At 49.0% G+C, this 5693-nt stretch overlaps 1 pseudogene; it reads left to right on the top strand.

The window, feature by feature from the left end:
* The first annotated feature begins 1821 nt into the window (after positions 1–1821).
* Positions 1822–5416, top strand: LOC111389439 (annotated as a pseudogene).
* The last annotated feature ends 277 nt before the right edge of the window (positions 5417–5693 follow it).

Genomic DNA, 5693 nt, shown 5'->3' with positions numbered 1-5693 from the left:
GCGCCCGAGCTTCGGCTATCCTGAGGGAAACTTCGGAGGAAACCAACTATTGGATAGTTCGATTAGTCTTTCGTCCCTATACCCAAGTCAGACAAATGATTTGCACGTTAGTATCACTGCGGGCTTCCACTAGATTTTCCTCAGCTTCACCCCACTCAGGCATAGTTCACCATCTTTCGGGTCCTGATAGGTATGCTCGCACTCAAACCCTTCTCAAAAGATCGAGGTCGGTCGACGTTACACCCCTCTGGGAGATCATGCCAATAAGCTTCCTTACACCTCACAGGTTTACTCGCCCGTTGACTCGTACGCATGTTAGACTCCTTGGTCCATGTTTTAAGACGGGTTGAATAAGGAGCCTGCAGACCAGTACCATGAGCGCGCAGGTGCCGAGGCATGTCAAGGCGCGAGTTGTCCGCCACAATCGACACGACGACATTTCACGGGTGTGTCGACTGCTTGAGCTTTGGCCACCTCCTCAATTCGTGTTGGTCCACACCCCAAGTCGATCGACAGACCGGCTCGTCATTGTTCCACATCTGATCGGGATGCATCGCTAACCCCCATCCGCTTCCTTCCCGACAATTTCAAGCACTCTTTGACTCTTTTTTCAAAGTTCTTTTCATCTTTACCATGGCAAGGACACTGCCTGATTTTCAAGCACTCTTTGCCACGGCAGGGACGTTGCCTGATTTTTAGGCATTTCTGGGCACGGTGTGTAGGCCATGTCCGGCATGTATCCTGGCCATGGCAGGGGCGCAGCCTGATTTTCAAGCAATTTTTGGCAGTTTCTAGGCATGGTGTGCAGGTTATGTCTGGGATGCGTCCTGGCCACGGCAGGGATGCAACCTCATTTTTAAGCATTTCTGGGCACGATGTGCAGGCCATGTCCGGGACGTGTCCTGGCCACGGCAGGGATGCAACCTCATTTTCAAGCATTTTTGGGCACGATGTGCAGGCCATGTCCGGGACGTGTCTTGGCCACGGCAAGGACGTAGCTTATTTTTAAGCATTTCTGGGCACAATGTGCAAGCGATGTTCGGGACGTGTCCTAGCCACAGGAGGGACGCAGCCTCATTTTCAAGTATTTCTAGGCACGATGTGCATGCCATGTCCGGGAATGTCCTAGCCACGGAAGGGATACAACCTCATTTTAGAGCATTTTCGAGCACGTGTGCAGGCCATGTTCGGGATGAATCCTGGCCACGACAGGCACGTAGCCTGATTTTTTGGCATTTCTGGGCACGGTGTGCAGGCCATGTCCATGATGTAGCTAGGACATAGATTTTCAGGCATTTATAGGACGGGATGCGGGTACATGAAGGCAGCACCGAGTGTAGTCCATGTGAAGGACGCTGGCACACGTAGGTAGCATGTAGTCCATGCCGATGCCAAACGCAGGCACACCAAGCACGCTAAGGGACATCTCTTGTATCCGAATTCAGCATCGCAACTAATGGACATCGCATGCACAATAAGGGAGCAACTTAGGTACAATGCAGGAGCACGATAGCATATAACAAGTACACAAAAGCATATCACAGTCATAACAAGGTGACAGATCGGGCATCCAAACTTAACATCACATATTTTATGTCCACTGCATCAACTTTAGTGTAGAGTCTCGTAACTGCTTCGGATGCTACACATTACTATACATGGGTTTTTGTCCCTCTACACTTAGGTATTGAAAAGAAAAGTTGTTTCAAGAACCATGGGCATTTAAACCTCAGTGCATTTTCGGATAAAGAAAATTTCGATTGGAAGGAACAGAAGGAGAGGGACAAATCGGAGCGACAAAGGGCTGAATCTCAGTGGATCATGGCAGCAAGGCCACTCTATTTCTTACACCACCCCATCGCATATTTAAGTCATCTGCAAAGGATTCTACTCGCCTCTCGATGGAAATTGTACTTCAAGGTGGCCAACGCAGCATGTCTGCTGCGAGGGATTGGCCAACGACATGTGCCCCTGGGGGCCGTAAGGCCCCTACTATGGGTCGGCAAGCAGACGGTGGGTGCACGATGCTTCTAGCCCGGATTCTGACTTAGAGGCATTCAGTCATAATCCAGTGCACGGTAGCTTCACACCCTGGCTTTTCAACCAAGCGCGATGACCAATTGTGCGAATCAATGGTTCCTCTTGTACTACGTTGAATTACTATTACGACACTGTCATCAGTAGGGTAAAACTAACCTGTTTCACGACGATCTAAACCCAGCTCACGTTCCCCATTGGTGGGTGAACAATCCAACACTTGGTGATTCTACTTCATAATGATAGGAAGAGCTGACATCGAAGGATCGAAAAGCAATGTCGCTAGGAATGCTTGGCTGCCACAAGCCAGTTATCCCTGTGGTAACTTTTCAGACACCTCTGGCTTCAAATTTTGAAGGTCTAAAGGGATTGTAAGGCCATGCTTTCATGATTCATATTCATACTGGAAATCAGAATCAAGCGAGCTTTTACCCTTCTGTTCCACATGAGATTTCTGTTCTCGTTGAGCTCATCTTAGGACACCTACATTATCTTTTAACAGATGTGCTGCCCCAGCCAAACTCCCCACCTAACAATGTCTTCTGCCTAGATCGACCCACAGTGTCCCACCTCCGATTCACGAAATATGTAAAATAACGTTAAAAGTAGTGGTATTTCACTTTCGCCTTTCGGGTCCTACTTATCCTACACCTCTCAAGTCATTTCACAAAGTTGGACTAGAGTCAAGCTCAATAGGGTCTTCTTTCCCCATTGATTCTACCAAGCCCGTTCCCTTGGCCCTGGTTTCCCTGGATAGTAGACAGGGATAGTGGGAATCTTGTTAATCCATTCATGCACGTCACTAATTAGATGACGAGGCATTTGGCTACCTTAAGAGAGTTGTAGTTACTCCCGCCGTTTACCCACGCTTGGCTGAATTTCTTCACTTTGACATTTAGAGCACTGGGCAGAAATCACATTGTGTGAGCATCCACAGGGACCATCGTAATGCTTTGTTTTAATTAAACAGTCGGATTTCCCTTGTTCGTACCAGTTCTGAGTCGACTGTTCGATGCCCGGGGAAGCCCCCTGAAGGAGCCATTCCCAGTCTATCCCCCGGCTAGCACACGACGACCCCCTCTCATCCTGGGAGGAGCTCAAGTGGTCCACCGATAGCCGACGGGTTCGGGACTGGGACCTCCATGCCCAACCCTTAGAGCCAATCCTTTTCTCGAAGTTATGGATCCATTTTACCAAATTTCCTTGCCTATATTATTCCATTGACCAGAGCTTGTTCAGGTTGGAGACCTGATGCAGTTACGAGTACGACCGAGCGTGAACGGTTCTCGATCCTCCAAATTTTCAAGGGCCACCGAGGGCGCACCGAACACCACGAGACGTACGGTGCTCTTCCAGCCACTGGACCCTGCCTCAAGCTAAGCCATTTCCAGGGTGGGCAGGCTATTAAACAGAAAAGATAACTCTTCTCGAGGCCGCCGACAATGTCTCCGGACATCCTAACGTTGTCGTCAATCGTCGCGTCCAGATTTCAAAATTTTAACCCGATTCCCCTTCGGTGCACGCGCGAAATGTGCTATCTGTCAGGCTTTCCCCGACCCTTAGGATAGATTAACTCATGTGCAAGTGCTGTTCACATGAAACCTTTCCCCTCTTCGGCCTTCAAAGTTCCCATTTGAATATTTACCACTACCACCAAGATCTGCACCTATGGTCACTCTGCTCGAGCTCACGCCCAAGGTTTTGCGGTGACTATCACGCCCTCCTACTCATCGGGGCCTGGCGCTTACCCCGACGACCGGGTATAGGTGCCGTGCTTCAACGCCATCCATTTTCGGGGCTAGTTGATTCGACAGTTGAGTTGTTACACACTCCTTAGTAGATTTTGACTTCCATGACCACCGTCCTACTGTCTTAATTGACCAATACCCTTTGTGGGATCTAGGTTAGCACGCAGTTGGGCACCGTAACTCGGCTTTTGGTTCATCTTCCATCACCAGTTCTTATTAGCAAAAATGGCCCACTTGGAGCTCTCAATTCCGTGGCGTGGCTCAATGAAGCAGCCACGTCGTCTTACCTTTTTAAAGTTTGAGAATAACTTCAGAGGGAACCAGCTACTAGATGGTTCGATTAGTCTTTCGGCCCTATACCCAAGTTAGACGAACGATTTGCACGTCACTATCACTGCGTGGCTCCACTAGAGTTTCCTTTGGCTTCACCCTGCTCAGGTATAGTTCACCATCTTTCGGGTCTCGACAGGTATGCTCGCACTCAAACTCTTCTCAGAAGATCGAGGTCGATCGATCTTGCACACCTTGGGGGGATCACGCCAATCAACTTCCTTGCACCTCACGAGTTTACTTGCACACATATCAGACTCCTTGGTTCGTACTTCAAGACGGGTCGAATGGGGAGCTCGCAAGCCAGTATCGGGAGTGCACATGTGTCGAGGTACGCCGAGGACATGCGCTGTCCGCTACAATCAAGGCGACAGCATTTCGCAAGCGTGTTGACTGTTGGGCTTTGGCAGTCACCTTGATTTGTGCTGGTCCACGCCCTAAGTCGATCGATGGATCGGCTCGTCACCGTTCCACATCCGATCGGGACGCATCGCCGACCCCCATCCGCTTCTCTCCCGATAATTTCAAGCAATCTTTGACTCTTTTTTCAAAGTTCTTTTTATCTTTCCCTTGCAGTACTTGTTATCTATTGGTCTCTCGCCCGTATTTAGCCTTGGATGGAATTTATTGCCCGATTGGGGCTGCATTCCCAAACAACCCAACTCGTCGACAGCGCCTAGTGGTGAGATAGGGTCCAGCACGACGGGGCTCTCACCCTCTCTAGCACCCGTTTCTAGGAGACTTGAGCTCGGTCCACCACTGAAGAAGCTTTTCCAGACTACAATTCGAACGATAAGATCGTCCAATTTTTAAGTTGGGCTCTTCCCGATTTGCTCGCCGTTACTAGGAGAATCTTTGTAAGTTTCTTTTCCTTCACTTATTGATATACTTAAACTCAGTGGGTGATCTCGCCTGATCTGGGGTCGCCGTCGAGGTGTGAGGAGCACTTTTGGGCTCCGAGGCACTCTGACTGAATGACACAATTTTGTGCGACAACGCGTGAGTTGAGGTCTTCAATCACCAATTACCATGACTCACGTCGACGTCGAATCGCATTTGGGTTGGCCGTGCATGGACGCACATGGGAGGCTAGTTTCTAGCCCAATGCCTGCCATCCCGCATTGGTGACAATGGCCTCGGGCACAACTTGCGTTCAAAAACTCGATGGTTCATGAGATTCCACAATTCACACCAAGTATCACATTTTGTTACCTTCCTCATTGATACGAGAGCCGAGATATCCGTTACCGAGAGTCATTTCGATTTCGATGCATGCCCTATCTTCAAAGTACCGACCGTGAACGGGGCATCGAGAGGCAAAGGACATCTTGAGAGTTCCTTGATGCTTTTCGCATCGGGGTTCGTTAGTGTATATATAGCAAGGTTCTTACCGATTGAACTTTGCTATTTGTACACTAATTTTTGACATGTTGTTTGACACTTGTATTGTTGTCAAGTGTCAATTGGATGGGAAGACTATTAGAAATTTAACTGTCCAACGGGGTAATGTCACACGGCAGAGTGTAAACTAAAGTGTACACCATAGTGCACATGCAACAAGGTTCTTACCGATTGAAC

The sequence above is a fragment of the Olea europaea genome, unplaced genomic scaffold, assembly GCF_002742605.1.
Source record: "Olea europaea var. sylvestris unplaced genomic scaffold, O_europaea_v1 scaffold59, whole genome shotgun sequence".
NCBI classification, from domain to species: domain Eukaryota; kingdom Viridiplantae; phylum Streptophyta; class Magnoliopsida; order Lamiales; family Oleaceae; genus Olea; species Olea europaea.
The sequence above is the reverse complement of the archived record's forward strand: the minus strand, read 5'-3'. Positions and strand labels throughout refer to the sequence as shown.